This window comes from Lepidochelys olivacea (assembly GCF_965140295.1).
Source record: "Lepidochelys olivacea isolate rLepOli2 genome assembly, chromosome: 1".
Taxonomy (NCBI): domain Eukaryota; kingdom Metazoa; phylum Chordata; order Testudines; family Cheloniidae; genus Lepidochelys; species Lepidochelys olivacea.
Window position 1 is genome coordinate 253,077,672 of NC_140411.1, and position 18,050 is coordinate 253,095,721.

Sequence of the window (18,050 nt, forward strand, 5' to 3'; positions counted from 1 at the left end):
TCATGCACATTGTGTAAAGAGTTGTCACTTTGGATGGGCTATCACCAGCAGGAGAGTGAATTTGTGTGGGGGGGTGGAGGGTGAGAAAACCTGGATTTGTGCTGGAAATCACTTTAGATAAGCTATTACCAGCAGGACAGTGGGGTGGGAATAGGTATTGTTTCATATTCTCTGTGTATATATAAAGCCTGCTGCAGTTTCCACGATATGCATCTGAGGAAGTGAGCTGTAGCTCACGAAAGCTTATGCTCTAATAAATTGGTTAGTCTCTAAGGTGCCACAAGTCCTCCTTTTCTTTTTGCGAATACAGACTAACACGGCTGCTACTCTGAAACCTGTCATTATGCAAGGCACTGCATTTAGCCGTATGGAGTGGAAATCTATCAACTGCATGAAAAAACTTGTACAGATACAGACAGACATCATCTTCCTTTCCAAATGCAAACAGATGGACATCGTACCAAAAGGACTGAAGGTAAAAAATCCATTACAATCTACATACCACACAGACTATGCTGACAGCTTGTGCCACACGCTCTCAAAGAAACTGCGGAATCACCTGATCAACATCCTCTACAGCAAACAGGGAAAGATTAAGAATGAGCTCTCAAAAATGGATACTCTCATAAAAAACCAACCTTCCACACAAACTTCCTCGTGGCTGGATTTTACTAAAACTAGACAAGCCATTTACAACGCACATTTTGCTTCTCTACAAAAGAAAAAGGACACTAAACTTTCTAAACTACTACATGCTACAAGGGGCCACAGCAATGGTTCCCTCAACCCACCTAGCAATATTGTTAACCTATCCAACTATACTCTCAGCCCAGCAGAAGCAGCTGTTCTATCTCGGGGCCTCTCCTTCTGCCCCTCCACCCCCACGAACATGATACAGTTCTGTGGTGACCTAGAATCCTATTTTCGACGTCTCCGACTCAAGGAATATTTCCAAAATACCTCTGAACAGCATACTAATCCACAGATGTCTCCCTACCAACACTACAGAAAGAGGGATTCTAGGTGGACTCCTCCTGAAGGTCGAAACAGCAGACTGGACTTCTACATAGAGTGCTTCCGCCGACGTGCACGGGCTGAAATTGTGGAAAAGCAGCATCACTTGCCCCATAACCTCAGCCATGCGGAACGCAATGCCATCCACAGCCTCAGAAACAACTCTGACATCATAATCAAAAAGGCTGACAAAGGAGGTGCTGTTGTCGTCATGAATAGGTCGGAATATGAACAAGAGGCTGCTCGGCAGCTCTCCAACACGAGTTTCTACAAGCCATTACCCTCTGATCCCACTGAGAGTTACCAAAAGCAACTACAGCATTTGCTCAAGAAACTTCCTGAAAAAGCACAAGATCAAATCCGCACAGACACACCCCTGGAACCCCGACCTGGGATATTCTATCTACTACCCAAGATCCATAAACCTGGAAATCCTGGGCGCCCCATCATCTCAGGCATTGGCACCCTGACAGCAGGATTGTCTGGCTATGTAGACTCCCTCCTCAGGCCCTACGCTACCAGCACTCCCAGCTACCTTCGAGACACCACTGACTTCCTGAGGAAACTACAATCCATCGGTGATCTTCCTGATAACACCATCCTGGCCACTATGGATGTAGAAGCCCTCTACACCAACATTCCACACAAAGATGGACTACAAGCCGTCAAGAACACTATCCCCGATAATGTCACGGCTAACCTGGTGGCTGAACTTTGTGACTTTGTCCTTACCCATAACTACTTCACATTTGGGGACAATGTATACCTTCAGATCAGCGGCACTGCTATGGGTACCCGCATGGCCCCACAGTATGCCAACATTTTTATGGCTGATTTAGAACAACGCTTCCTCAGCTCTCGTCCCCTAAAGCCCCTACTCTACTTGCGCTATATTGATGACATCTTCATCATCTGGACCCATGGAAAAGAAGCCCTTGAGGAATTCCACCATGATTTCAACAATTTCCATCCCACCACCAACCTCAGCCTGGTCCAGTCCACACAAGAGATCCACTTCCTGGACACTACAGTGCTAATAAACAATGGTCACATAAACACCACCCTATACCGGAAACCTACTGACCGCTATTCCTACCTGCATGCCTCCAGCTTTCACCCTGACCACACCACACGATCCATCGTCTACAGCCAAGCTCTGCGATACAACCGCATTTGCTCCAACCCCTCAGACAGAGACAAACACCTACAAGATCTCTGTCAAGCTTTCTTACAACTACAATACCCACCTGCAGAAGTAAAGAAACAGATTGATAGAGCCAGAAGAGTTCCCAGAAGTTACCTACTACAGGACAGGCCTAACAAAGAAAATAACAGAACGCCACTAGCCGTCACCTTCAGCCCCCAACTAAAACCCCTCCAACGCATTATTAAGGATCTACAACCTATCCTAAAGGATGACCCAACACTCTCACAAATCTTGGGAGACAGGCCAGTCCTTGCCTACAGACAGCCCCGCAACCTGAAGCAAATACTCACCAACAACCACATACCACACAACAGAACCACTAACCCAGGAACTTATCCTTGCAACAAAGCCCGTTGCCAACTGTGCCCACATATCTATTCAGGGGACACCATCACAGGGCCTAATAACATCAGCCACACTATCAGAGGCTCGTTCACCTGCACATCCACCAATGTGATATATGCCATCATGTGCCAGCAATGCCCCTCTGCCATGTACATTGGTCAAACTGGACAGTCTCTACGTAAAAGAATAAATGGACACAAATCAGATGTCAAGAATTGTAACATTCATAAACCAGTCGGAGAACACTTCAATCTCTCTGGTCACGCGATCACAGACATGAAGGTCGCTATCTTAAAACAAAAAAACTTCAAATCCAGACTCCAGCGAGAAACTGCTGAATTGGAATTCATTTGCAAATTGGATACTATTAATTTAGGCTTAAATAGAGACTTGGAGTGGCTAAGTCATTATGCAAGGTAGCCTGTTTCCTCTTGTTTTTTCCTCCCCCCCCCCCCCAGATGTTCTGGTTTAACTTGGATTTTAACTTGAAGAGTGGTCAGTTTGGATGAGCTATTACCAGCAGGAGAGTGAGTTTGTGTGTGTATGGGGGTGGGGGGATGTGAGAACCTGGATTTATGCAGGAAATAGCCCAGCTTGATTGTCATGCACATTGTGTAAAGAGTTGTCACTTTGGATGGGCTATCACCAGCAGGAGAGTGAATTTGTGTGGGGGGGTGGAGGGTGAGAAAACCTGGATTTGTGCTGGAAATCACTTTAGATAAGCTATTACCAGCAGGACAGTGGGGTGGGAATAGGTATTGTTTCATATTCTCTGTGTATATATAAAGCCTGCTGCAGTTTCCACGATATGCATCTGAGGAAGTGAGCTGTAGCTCACGAAAGCTTATGCTCTAATAAATTGGTTAGTCTCTAAGGTGCCACAAGTCCTCCTTTTTTTTTTTAAAATCCATAGACTCCATGAGGGCGGCAACTGCTGGAAGTGCAGGGCTTGATTTGATTATGCAGGAGGATGCTGATTTTCAGTTGCCGGGGGAGGTTTGCGCCATACCTACACAGGTGACGGGACCTCTCCCTGCCAGATTTGTGGGTCTGGTTCTCCCTCGCTCACACGCTGGGAAACAGGGTTTTTTTGTCATCCCAGGGGTCATTGATGCCGATTACACTGGCGTTATTAAGGTTCAGGTGTGGACCCATCTTCCGCAGTCGCTCCCGTGTGGACGGTCAATTGCACAATTGATTTTAGTCCCCTATCAGCTGCCAGCCGCAGAGGATCGAGTCCGGGGCGGAGGTGGCTTTGGATCGACGCTGTCTCACTAGCCACCTCATGACATGTCCTCTCAACTTGTTGCTCTAACAATGTCGCGCCGCCCCTCGAAACCTCAGTTAACACTTCTTTTAAATAATTTTCCTTTTACAGGGCTGGTGGACACTGGAGCTGATGTTACGGTGATTCGTGATCAGGACTGGCCGGTCAGTTGGCCAACAGTTCCTTCTAAAGAGTTGTGGGGGATCAGGGGTAGCAAACCCGGGTGCCAAAGTTTGTCTTGGGTCACGGTCTCTAAACCAGGAGGCCGTGCCCTTGCTACAATCCGCCCTTTTGTGCTCCCTGTCCACCTCAATATTTGGGGCCGTGACTTACTTGTAAAGCTAGACACCACCCTCGATATTAATATATAATGGCCCAAAACCCTCCCCCACCCACCTTGCCCTCCGCATTACCATTGGTATGGCAATCCTTAGAGCCCGTATGGATTGACCAGTGGCCCCTCCCCTAGAAAAGCTGAAAGCGCTTCATTCGCTTGTGCAACAACATTTGCATGCACAGCGCTTGGAGAGCTCCACCAGTCCCTGGAACACCCCGGTGTTCGTTATTAAGAAAAAATCTGGTGCATGGAGGCTGTTACATGATTTAAGGGAAATAAATAAACGCATCCAACCCATGGGCCCCTTGCAGTTTGAGTTGCCAAACCCGAATTTAATTCCTCAAACCAATCAGCTTTGTGTGTTAGATTTAAAAGATTGTTTTTTCACAATCCCCCTTTGCCCACAAGATCGCGAAAAATTCGCGTTTACGGTGCCAGAATATAATAATCAGCGACCTTCTCAAAGGTATCAGTGGAAGGTCTTGCCCTAGGGAATGCAAAATAATCCAACCTTGTGTCAATTTTTTGTGGATCGGGCCCTCGCTCCTTTTCGTGCCCGATACCCCACACTAAAGGTCTACCATTATATGGATGATATTTTGCTTAGCGGTCCCCAGGTCACGGCACAACAGCTTGAATATTTGTCCCAGATTCTCGGCCAAAATGGCCTGTTAGTGGCACCAGAAAAAATTCAACGCTCTCTTATCCGTACCAATATGTCGGGCATAAGGTATTACAAACCTATGCTGCCCCTGTTCGCCCAGAAGTGGTTCTACCCCAACCCCTAACCCTTGTTAAATTACAGCAAATTTTGGGTCATTTAAATTGGATTCGACCCTACTTCCGTCTCCCCACATCGATGCTGCAGCCATTGTTCGAGCTCCTACGTGGAGCTCGGGCACCGGGCGCAGTTATTGCCGTCACTGAGGAGCACATTGCCTGCATTCGACAGATCAATGCAGTGTTGAGTCAGCAGTTTGTGGATAGACTCACTGAGGTTCGTCCTCTGCGGTTGGTTCTCCTTGCCACCCCTCATACACCTACTGCGGCTCTGTTTGTACCTCGTACAGACACAGCCGTCTCTATTATAGAGTGGATATATTTGTCTTCCACTGCTCCTCGGAACATTTATTCTTATTTAGATGCCCTGTCCGACCTTGTTCGTAAAGCCCGCCATCGTGCAGTGCAACTCACGGGCACTGATTTAGTTGCCATTGTTTTCCCCTTATCATGTAGTGAATTTGATTCCTTGTACCACACCTCCTTGGCCTGGCAGGTTGCTCTTTGTGATTATGTGGGAGAGATTTCTTATAATCCCACAAAAGATCCTTGGTTGGTGATCACACAAAAGGTGCCACTAATCGTACATCATCTTAGCCGCTCTCGACCTATTGTTTCAGCTATCACTCTTTTTACGGATGGCTCTCCATATCGTGGTGTCGTCACCTATCAATTAGGTGACCCCCCCTCATTGGCATTCTCGTTTTACACTGCCTCAGCGTTCCGCGCAGCACTCAGAACTGGCTGCTGTTATTTTGGCCTTTCAACTTTTTGCTGATTGTCCCTTTAATTTAACTGTGGACACCCATTATGTTTATCAGGTAATTGATCATTTACCCCTTGCCCTCATTACCCCTCAGGTCAATGCGGACCTTCTTCGCCTGTTTTTGTCCTTACAGTATCTTATCACCTATCACCACTCGTAATTTTCCTTATTTTGTTGCTCATATTCGCAGTCATACCCCTCTGCCTGGGCTGCTCACTGAAGGCAATGCATGCGCTGATCGCACGTTACGTGGTCAGGTAAATTCCCTTTTTTCTGACCCCATCGAAAGCCATTCCTTTTTTCATCAGTCTGCCTCTGTTTTGGCCTGACAGTTTCACATTCCTGCTGATCATGCATGTTCTATTGTTCGTTCCTGCCCCCACTGTGCCGCTGCTGCCCCTACCTTTTCTTATGCCGTTAACCCCAGAGGTACGCAGCGAATCAGCTGTGGCAAATGAATGTCACTCACGTGCCACAATTCCACCCCTATTTGTTTTTACATGTTTCCATTGATACCTATTGGGATTCCTCTGGGCGACCCCACAGTGTGGGGAAGCCACTCCCAAAGTTATTCACCATTTGCTAGCCTGTTTTGCTGTTATGGGTCGCCCGAGCCAGATAAAAACGGATAATGCCCCAGCCTATTGCTCCACAGCCCTCTCCACCTTTTGTGCCCAATGGAACGTCCATCTCAAACACAGGATCCCTTATAATTCCACAGGTCAAGCTATTGTTGAACGTGCAAATCGCACACTAAAAACCTTGCTTGACAAACAATTAAAACAAGGGGAGCTGCATCTCCGAACCTTAGGAGACATTCAGCAACAATTGCATGTCCTTTTGTTTACTTTAAATAATTTAACACTGAATACAGATCAGCAGACCCCCGCGGATTGGCATTTTCATAAGTCCGAGGTACTGGAAAGATCGAGTGTCTATTACCGTCAGCTGCCCAATCCACAGTGGTTGGGCCCAGTACCTTTAATTACTTGGGTTCGGGGATATGCTGCTGTGTCTCTCCCTGCAGGACCGTTGTGGGTTCCGGCCCAGTGTGTGCGACCGGCACTGAAACAGCATGGCGTGGCACCAGGGGCTGTCGAACCCCATACCGGAGTTTCAGCTGACCTTGGAGGAGAACGCGGTGCCTCCTGGGTCGACAATGGCGGGACGGAGACGGAGGAGATGTAGCGTCCCAAGCCAGCCCGTGACATGGGGAAGAGTGAAAGCATTGGTCGCCGCGGCTCAACGAAGACTGGCAGCAAACCAACAGCCGGAGACTCCTGAGACTCTGTTTGTGGCCATTCTCGCCCAAATCACTGCTAATTCTGTATTCATTGTGTGCCTTATGTACCTGCTATTTCCTGTAGGGGTTGACTTGGGAGCGCCTCCTCCGTTACAGGCCCGAATGACATATAACCTATGGGAAAGATTGGCTTCAATAGCAGATGTTACCCACTTTTGTTTATCTGATTTTGTAGCAGCTGAAGAATTGTTAGGTACGTGCCTTATTCCAGTATGTCATCACCCTGAGGAAATAGGGAATGAGATGATGCTCGCTGCTTATGCGAGCCTCTCTTCCCAGTACTCTAGCATGGCTAATTGGGGCCCGGCCAATTACACTTTACCTTTTTGGGCTTATTTTTTGCTGTTGCTGTGTGCAATGTATTTCCTTTTTGTTAAGGCTTTGTCGAGAACTGCCCTGGCAGGCTCCACGAGTTATGACCTTGTCTGTCCGGGAGTTAATGGCTTGCAAAAGCAAATTGATGGCTACCATGAGATGGCCGAGCACAAATAAACAAAAAAGGAGGGGATGTAGCATTCATGCAAGGTTCATGCACTTGGCAACATTCAGGGCACACCCGGAGTGTTGTGTAGGAGCAGTGCACACACGGCTCCTCTCAAGGGCATGAACCTTGGAATCTCGCCCAGATGACATGAACTGTGGGAAGCCTCCCAGGACTGGGCTCAAGGCCCGAGAGCAAGGAATGCGGTAGATAGATATTGGTAAATAAGAATATTAAACAAAGCCAGTGTATTCCTTTTATCTGTTGGAGTATGTAATGCGTGGGGGGAGAGAAAGAATAAAAGAGAGGGTGGAAAGCTGACAGGAGACCAGCCTGTCGGCAGACCAGCCTGCTTGCTTGCTTAAAGCCTTGTTCTGTCTTGTATTTGGACCGCAACACTGCCCAATATTGTCTCATTGTTTCCCTGGACTCCCTCATCCATCTGTATCTATCTGTTGTCTCTTGTCTTAGATTGTAAGCTCTTTAGGACAGGGACCACCTTTTTGTTCTGTATTTGTACAGAGCCTCGACAAGGGAATTTTAGTCCACGATTAGGGCTCCAAGGTGCTACCACCATACAAATAAATTATTAATAATAATACAAATAACGTGGCATATCAGATGCCACAAACATAGGCTATATTTCTTTATTAATTAATGTGCATTTGTGATAGTGAATCAGAGGTAATTTATTTCAGTTATAGCGCTTAATGTGGTCTTTGACACAGACAGTCTGGAACAATTGTAAACATAACTAGCCAAATTCAGGTTAAAGGTGTTCATCACCAGAATGGAAAACAACAACAACAAAACAATCCACTTAGCATATTTAGAAACACACAGGGACAGATTCTCATTTATCCTAATGTTCCTTTACACCACTTTATTCATGTAAAGGGACCTTAAAGTAGGCAGAAATTATATTGACACCTTTACATCCCCTTAAGGGCCTTTTATACTGCCAGAGTGGTGGCAGAATAAGGTCCAATCTGTCTATAGATATACAGTAGCTATCTATATCTAGAAAGAGAAAGTGAGAGAGATGAAGTGTGTGAATTCCTACTAGGACACAAATACAGCCAGGAAACACGGAGAGATTTCTGCAGATCCTTTAGTGCAGGTAACTATAGGACCAGCAAAAGGTAATGTATCATAATACTGGTTCCTCAGTTCCCTGCAGGATTTCACACACTTCATATTCTTCACGGCAGGCCCTACAAGCAGGCAATATAGATGGTACTGTTCTAGACAGTCATTTTCTCTCTCTACATTAATCTAAACCAGTAGCCTACAATGCTAGACTTTCAGGGTCATTGTTTGGATGAGCTATTGCCAGCAGGAGAGTGAGTTTGTATGTGGGGGGGGAGGGGGGAGAAAACCTGGATTTGTGCTGGAAATGGCCCACCTTGATTATCATGCACATTGTAGGGAGAGTGGTCACTTTGGATGAGCTATTACCAGCAGGAGAGTGAGTTTGTGTGTGTATGGGGGTGGGGGGGTGAGAAAACCTGGATTTGTGCTGGAAATGGCCCACCTTGATTATCATGCACATTGTAGGGAGAGTGGTCGCTTTGGATAAGCTATTACCAGCAGGAGAGTGAGTTTGTGTATGTGTGTGTTTTTGAAAAAAGGGGGTGGGGGTGGTGAGAAAACCTGCATTTGTGCTGGAAATGGCCCACCTTGATTATCATACACATTGTGAAGAGAGTGGTCACTTTGGATGGGCTATTACCAGCAGGAGAGTGAGTTTGTGTGTGGGGGGGGAGGGTGAGAAAACCTGGATTTGTGCTGGAAATGGCCCAACTTGATGATCACTTTAGATAAGCTATTACCAGCAGGAGAGTGGGGTGGGAGGAGGTATTGTTTCATGGTCTCTGTGTATATAATGTCTTCTGCAGTTTCCACAGTATGCATCCGATGAAGTGAGCTGTAGCTCACGAAAGCTTATGCTCAAATAAATTGGTTAGTCTCTCAGGTGCCACAAGTCCTCCTGTTCTTTTTGCGGATACCGACTAACACGGCTGCTCCTCTGCAATGTGTCCCTATGACTCCCTCCCACAGTAGTGCCAGTGGCACTAGCTCAGCTACTTGTGCTGCAAGGGTTTGACACCTGACTGGTAGTCACAGAAGCCTCAAAGTTTTCTCAGAAATAAACCAAGCACTTAACACAAACGTGAACAGAGTATTTTGAAAGAAACAATCGGGATTTATTTTGGGGACGGGGCGCGGGGGGGGGTCAGATCCCTGGCAAAAATCTACCAAGCATCATAGGTAATGAAGTCAGGGAGAAAATAAAATTCAAGTGATTGTTTTGTAATCTTCACACTAAAGGAACATGTTTGTAGACGACCTTCTAGATGGATGCAATGAGTCTAAGATAAAGTAAGTTGCCAGGTCTATTTATTCCACACAAAGAGACTTTCAGGGCTAAATTTCTATCATAAGTTACAACTCCTTAATCCCAAGGTTACACAGGAAAAAAAATGTCGGCAGAGCATAGCCCTTTGGCTTGAGCTTTAAAAACCATGGGGTCATCACTGAAGGTTACTGTCCTTACCATTCACACTAAATAGGAAGGAAATTAGTACAATTAGAACTGTTAAAATGTAAATTACAAAAATAGCTGAAAATCATTTTTCCTCAGTTCCTACTTGTATAAACAAAGCCCTGACAAGCTACAATCAGAGAGGCCTGCAATGGATCCATGGCAACGAAAAGCACTAGCCTATGGCTACCATCTTCATAGGCATACTTACATTAATTTACTAGATGTACGTGTACACATTTCAGAAAAATCAGTTGGCTCAAGCTTAATTCACTGAAAAGGGGGATCATTAGCAAATGAAAGAAAAAACAGGTCAGCAATTTCCTTGATGAACTCAGCTATTTATTTTTATTTGAAAGAGAAAGATGAAATTATTCTTGTAATTTTTGTGCTTTGTAGCTCTACTGAAGACAAAATTACACCTATACTGCTGATTTTGATTCTTAGCAAGCAGATGAATAATAAAATCAATATCACAATGTCTATACAGTCTAAAATACTCTGTATATAGACATTTGAATAGTGCATTAAATGGTAAAGGTGATAATACTAGAGAACACTGAGGAAGATTACATAGAGCGAGCACTTCAAGGTTTTATTTGTTCAGGGGGGGAGATTTGTATTGTTTTATAATCCTTTTTGGGGGAGGGGATTTAAGGGATTGGAAGTTTGAGAGCTATCCAATAATGTGACCAAGAGCAGCTCATAATCTGATCAGAACATAAATGCCCCAAAACACATCAAGAAATGAAACAAGCACAAAAACAAAAACAAAAAATCCCAGACAGTTGTAGTGTGAGTTTCAGGTATGCTGGTGTGGTATTGATGTTGCAGTCATACTGTTCAGCTAATAAGGAGTTAAAGAGTTAGGTAGTATAGGTAAGGGGGAGAAGGTAAGATTATGTTTCCTGATAAATATTTTCTTGTTGCAGATTGATAGGTCCAGCTAGTCTATTAACGAGACACATTATAAAAAGAATCCCTGCAATACCTAAGCTGAGTCCTGTCTGTCTACAATATCCATCACCCTGGTAACCAACACTTGTCTTTCCAGTTGCAGACACTTATTTACTTGGATGGTGTTAATGCTATTGAGTTATCTACCTAGGTATTTTTGACATGTCCATGGCTGTGGTTTCTGAGATATATCTTTGTGTCTCATTGATTTCAGAATTAATACACACATCATTTTGTTCAATGCAAGGAGAGGAAATAGCTCAAGCAGAGACTATTCTCTGAGTCAGATACTGAGCCATTGTCAGTGGCCCTGGACAAGGCCCCTTCAGCACAGAGCACTTAAAGACAAAGTATCCCTGCAGGAATGGAGAATTGGTGTGGGTAGAGCAGCCATGCACAGGATACAAAACAACAATTAATGCAATACAGTGGTACTGAGATAGTACTTACAGCAGGATGGTAAATGCCTCTATCCCACAAAGTTGCGCCACTCACAAAGGTTGTGTAGTAAGGGACCACCTGTAAGTATAAATATAAGTAGTTCAGTTTATCATAATCTAGTTTCTCAGGTTAAAACACACCATTTCTAAGAGCAATGTTTAAAAATGTCAATAGTATGGTAGGTCTAAAGTGACTTTCACAACATTGCTGTAAATATCAGATCAGACTAAAAATATAAAATTTAACTGTTGAGTTAATTATTTGCTTTTATGGGGTTGTTTTACTCTCTCCTCTCTATTTTTCTCCAGCCCATTTTCTTTAGGAAGTTTCTGGACTGTGTAGTTGTGACTCACTAGCAAACAGCTTCTGGAAATGCTTAACTGATATCTTATTACAAATTAAACCATTTGGCTAGACATGAACCTCTTGCCTAGGGTCTCTCTTCTCTGAGCAGGATGTGAAGAAAGACATATTTTCTCCAGCATGTCCTGGTTGACCTTCTTAACGTGACCAAAGCAATAGGAAATAAATAAAATTCAATATCTGAGTCCTTGTCCAAATATCGTTCTTATGCTTTGTCAAAGTAGCATTCTGATACTAACTGGAGAAATTTCCCTCTCCATTCTAGGCTCTGGGACCCAGCCTCTGTACTTTCTACAACCAGATAAAGCTTCCAGCATAAAAGATATTACAACAATCTGTCTTGTGCCCCCTTTCAGCAGTCAATCCCTATTCAGCACAGCACTTAAGTATGTGCTTAACTTCAGGCACATGCTTAAGTGCTTTGAGATTCCGTCCTGCAAAGTGCTAATCATTCTGGCTCCAATCCAGCAAACCATTAACTTTAAGCACATCAACAGTGTCATTGAAGTCATTCTGGCTATTCACGTGCTTAAAATTAAGCATTTGCTTAAGTGTTTTGCTGGAGATCAAGGGCTAGTTGAATAGGGATGGACTTAAACGTATACCTAAGTGTTTTGCTGAATTGGGGCCCTAATCCTGAGTATGTGATCTTGATTACTACCAACCTGTAGGTTTCAGAGTTGCAGCCGTGTTAGTCTGTATCTGCAAAAAGAAAAGGAGTACTTGTGGCACCTTAGAGACTAACAAATTTGCTCAAATAAATTTGTTAGTCTCTAAGGTGCCACAAGTACTCCTTTTCTTTTTACCAAACTGTACTGGGCAGCATTAACTAGAAACAGTTATGCCCTTTGTAAAGAGTAAAGGTAGTTGAATACTTTTCACTAAGTATTAAACAAATTTTGCTACTTTGGACTTGAATAACTTCTACCAATATTCCTGGCAGTACTATTTCATCTCACAATTTATTTGATGAGAACGTTATAATCAGGCAACTAAATTTTTCAACTTTTTTTTTTAAATAGTCTACCCGTTCAAGTAAACAATGGCAGTCAGAGCAGAAACTCACAATATTCCTTTTCCAAACAGTTTACCATTTGTAATTAGGGTAAAACTGTGCCTCTACATTTTAATTAGCAATGATGAATAATTACTGAGTTACCTCCAGGACCATTCTGTATGTAGTCCCACAGGGACCATGTTTACCACCTTTGTAATTCAAATGATCTCCTGCATGGAGAACTTGTGGATGCTCCAAGGCCCCAGGGCCAACTGAGCCTCAGATTCAATGACTTGAAAACTTTCAACATCCACATCACAAACTAGGAAGATGCAGCTAGCAACATGCTACACTGGAAGGCAGTGCTGCACCAGGGAGTAAAAGAGGCAAGAGAGGTGGTTGTGAGACAGGAAAGCAAAGAGACTGAAGGGGAAAGCACAGCAGGCCTCAAGAGCTAGGAATGCACCAGCTTCATTTTCTGGCTCCATGCTTTTTTGCCTGCATTACCTGTGGCAAGGACTGTTGCTTGAGAATTGGACTTTTCAGCCACTTGTGATGCTGTGGCACACCATATAATAACCGAACTGCTTTGGCACCTGTAGCATTGTCTTAAGGCAAACAGTTGTCACTCATTAGTTCAATGTGCATCTGAAGCCACTCCAAGATCCAATAAGGTGACACAGTGAGGTATCACAAGTCGATCTGAGTGAATTATTGGATTTTGCAGTTCAGTGGCTGAAAAATGGGGAAAAAAATCAGTTTGTTTCAAATTGAGACTGCAATTTTATTTATCTTGGTGAAACAAAACAAAAATATCATCTTGTTATATGTGGGGGGGGTTACCCTTTAAAAAATGTTTTTAAAAATCTCACTAAATTTCTAAACAAAACACTGTTTCAGAATGAAGTCAAAACACTTCCTTTTGAAAATGCAAAAAGAACTATTTTGCCTTTTTCAATGTTTTCCCTTTTTTATTCAGCCAAAACTATTTGCCAAATTCAGCCCAAATTTGGGAATAGTGTTGGTTGCCCTGAAGCTTCATTTTTCAGCAAATTTACTATTTGACCAAAAAAAATTCATGCAACTCTAATCACAAGTGTGCTGACGAAATGCATGATTGTCAATGTATCCATTGATGGATGTGCTCTTTCCTGAACCTAGGAAGAACAGCAGTTTCAGCTCAAGCTCCAGAAGGATTTCTAGGCTTTGATGTGACTATGGAAGAAGCTAAGCTCAGTGAACTAAGACAAGCCAGTTATTTACAAAAGAGAAAATATGAAATATCCTTATAGCCTAGCTGTAATTTTCTAAATTGCAAGGTCATTTTGGATGAAAGAGGCTCACATGTACTTCAAAAGGCAAAAGATACTATGCAAGGTTGCTTACTTTTAAAGAACTGGTGTAAGCTGCAGGGGCAGTCTCCATCCAGGAAAAATTAGTAATTTGAACAAATAATAAGAGCCACATTTTCAAAGAGCACACATAACAAAGCCTTCCAAATTTGCAGGTAAAACTATTTGCATGTCAAATACAAATGTTGTGTGACCAAGAGAAACATTTTCAAAAGCATTTAAGTGACACAGAAGCCCAAGTCAGATTTTCAGACGTGAATAAGACCATGTCTACACTAGCACTTATGTCGGCAAAACTTTGAAAAAAACACAAACCTGTGTGACATACGGTTTGATAGCATAGGCGCTCATGTGCACAGCACTATGTCAGTGGGAGATGCTCTCCCACCAACATAGCTACCACCGCTTGTTGGGCTGGTTTTATTATCATAGAATCATAGAATATCAGGATTGGAAGGGACCTCAGGAGGTCATCTAGTCCAACCCCCTGCTCAAAGCAGGACCAATCCCCAATTTATGCCACAAATCCCTAAATGGCCCCCTCAAGGATTGAACTCACAACCCTGGGTTTAGCAGGCCAATGCTCAAACCACTGAGCTATCCCTCCCCCATGAGCTTTCTCCCATCAGCACAATGCAACTACATGAGTGCTCTTATAGCAGAACAGCTGTAACAGTACCGCTGTGCCCCTATAAGCTTCTATTGTAGACATGGCGTAAGCCCTGGTCTACACTAGGACTTTAGGTCGAATTTAGCAGCGTTAAATCGATGTAAAGCTGCACCCGTCCACACGATGAAGCCCTTTAGTTCGACTTAAAGGGCTCTTAAAATCGATTTCCTTACTCCACCCCGACAAATGGATTAGCGCTTAAATCGGCCTTGCCGGGTCGAATTTGGGGTACAGTGGACACAATTCAACTGTATTGGCCTCCGGGAGCTATCCCAGAGTGCTCCATTGTGACTGCTCTGGACAGCACTCTCAACTCAGAGGCACGATTGTTTGCCGTTGCTCTGACGCAGGGAGGGGTGACTGACGACACGGCTTACAGGGTTGGCTTACAGGGAGTTAAAATCAACAAAGGCAGTGGCTTTACATCAATGAGTATTTCAGGCAGGACTTCACGGAGGGTTCCAATAAGAAATGGTGCACCTAAGTTATTGTTCTTATTGGAACAAGGAGGTTAGCCTGGCCTCTGATTGATACATGGCTAGATTTACCTCGCTGCACCTTCTCTGTGAGTGACTGCAGTGTGACCTAGAGGAATGAGTCCCCTACATGGGGGGTGGGGGGGAGGGGTTGCAAATGAGTACAAAACAAATCTGGCCTATTTCTTGTTTTGATCCACTCCATCTATCTTTTACATCTTTGGCTGGCAGCAGACGGTGCAGAAGGACTGCATGCCATCCACATCTCATGGCTGCTCAGCAGAAGATGGTACAATAGGACTGCTAGCCATCCTCATCTCTTGCCTGCCTGGCAGAAGATGATGCAATAGGACAGCTAGCAATCTGTATCACCTGCCTGCTCACCATAAGATGGTTCAATAGGACTGACTGCAGGACTAAAGAGAATGACCTGATCAAGTCACTCCAAATTTAGTCCCTGCACCCATGTCTGCCCAGGCGCTCCTGATCGACCTCACAGAGGCGACCAGGAGCACCTCGGACATGACGATGACGGCTACCAGTCCTATTGCACCGTCTGCTGCCACAAGGCAATGGGTTGCTGCTGCTGTGTAGCAATGCCGTACCGCGTCTGCCAGCACCCAGGAGACATACGGTGACAGTGAGCTGAGCAGGCTCCATGCTTGCCATGGTATGGCATCTGCACAGGTAACTCAGGAAAAAAGGCACGAAACGATTGTCTGCCCTTGCTTTCACGGAGGGAGGGAGGGAACGGGGGCCTGACGATATGTACCCAGAACCACCCGCGACAATGTTTTAGCCCCATCAGGCATTGGGATCTCAACCCAGAATTCCAATGGGCAGCGGAGACTGCGGGAACTGTGGGACAGCTACCCACAGTGCAACACTCCAGAAGTCGACTCTAGCCTCGGTACTGTGGAAGCACTCTGCCGAGTTAATGCACTTAGAGCATTTTCTGTGGGGACACACACACTCAAATATATAAAACCGATTTTTAAAAAACTGACTTCTATAAATTCGACCTAATTTCGTAGTGTAGACATACCCTTAGACACATAGAAACCCACGTCCCATTGACTTTCACACCTTTAAGTTCCCAAGTCAATTAGCTGCTTTTAAAAATGTTACCCCAAGCCTTGATTTTTGAATGTCAGTGAGGGAGGCCATTTGAACATTTGGCCTGAAATATGATTTATATCTGAAAAAAAGTGCCAGATATCTTTAACTGATCAACGTAATACCTTAAATGTCAAAACTCTTTATATGGATACATAATTTATATTTCAGTTTCCAAACTCTTGTGCATACATATATTTGCATGTGTGATATATAGTCACACTATATACATATATATACACACACGCAATCATAGAAGTGTAGGATGGAAAGGGATCTTGAGAAGTCATCTAGTCCAGTCCCCTGCAATCAGGGCAGGACTACGTAATAACTAGACCATGCCCGACAGGTGTTTGTCCAACTGTTCTTTAAAACCTTCAATGATGGAGATTCCACAAACCTCCCTGGCCATGTTCCCTCTTTTTTTTTTACATCCATGTGCAGAATGAATTTTGTTAGGTGCACCAATATGGAGGTGATGTGTGGCAGAGATGGGGCTGAGGGGTTCGGAGTGGGGAGGGGGTTCAGAGCTGGAGCAGAGGATTGGGTGCGGGGAGCTGGGGGTAAGGGATCTGGAGTGGGGCCAGGGATGAGGGGTTTCGGGTACAGCTGCCCCATGGCTATGGTGGGGAGAGAGGACTTCCCCTCAGCCCTCTATCACTGCAAGAGCCCAGGGCCAGGGGAGAGCGCCTCTCCCCGCTGAGGCAGCTCTGGGGCCGGGGCCAGGGGAGCGGTGTCTCTCCCTGCCTGTGCAGCCCTTGATAGCCTGCTGTGAGGCCATGCAGCTTATAGGGAACTTAGTCCCTAAGCAATTTGTCCCCGTGCTTAACTTACTCTGACAGTTAGGAAGCTTTTCCCAATGACCAGCCTAAATCTTCTTTGTTGCAATTTAAGCCCATTACTTCTTGTCCTATTCTCAGAGATTAAGAAGAAAAATTTTTCATCTTCCTCCTTGTAACAGCCTTTTATGTACTTAAAAACTGTTATGTACCCCCTCACTGTTCTCCTCCCCAGATTAAACAAACCCAATTTTTTCAATCTTTCCTTAGAGTTCATTTTCTAGACCTCAGAGCTGGCAGTAGGGATAAGCAAACTAAGCAATTGCTTAGGGCCCCAAGCAGCTCAATGGGGCCCCCTATTAATTATTAGAATGTGTTGGGGGGGCAAATATTCCTGTGTACGGCCCCCAGTGGGCTAGCAACAGCACTGCTAGACCATTAATCATTTTTATTGCTTTTATCTGGACTTTCTCCAATTTTCCACATCCTTCTTGAAATGTGGCACCCAGAACTGGACACAATTCTCCAGCTGAGGCTTTATCAGCATGGAGTAAAGCAGAAGAATTACTTCTCATATCTTGCTTATAACACTGCCGCTAATACATCCCAGAATGATGTTTGCTTTTTTTTTTTTTTTTTTTTGGAACAGTGTTACACTGTTGACTCATATTTAGCCTGTGATCCACTATGACCCCCAGATCCCTTTCCACAGTACTCCTTCCTAGGCAGTCATTTCCCATTTTGTATGTGTGCAATTGATTGTTCTTTCCTAAGTGGAGTACTTTGCATTTGTCCTTATTGAATTTCATCCCATTTACTTCAGACCATTTCTCCAGTTTGTCCAGATGATTTTT

The 18,050-nt window shown here is 44.4% G+C and overlaps 1 protein-coding gene across 1 annotated transcript in view; it reads right to left on the reverse strand.

Moving 5' to 3' along the window:
* LOC311514346 (uncharacterized protein) overlaps positions 1 to 13,403 on the reverse strand; it is a 240,923-nt gene extending 227,520 nt beyond the window's left edge. Inside the window, exons 1-2 of the mRNA XM_084616902.1 lie at positions 13,311 to 13,403; positions 11,453 to 11,521 (exon numbers count right to left, since the gene is read on the reverse strand). The gene's annotated coding sequence lies outside the window, so the exon portion shown is untranslated. The remainder of the gene's footprint in view (positions 1 to 11,452; positions 11,522 to 13,310) is intronic.
* Between the last annotated feature and the right edge of the window lie 4,647 nt (positions 13,404 to 18,050).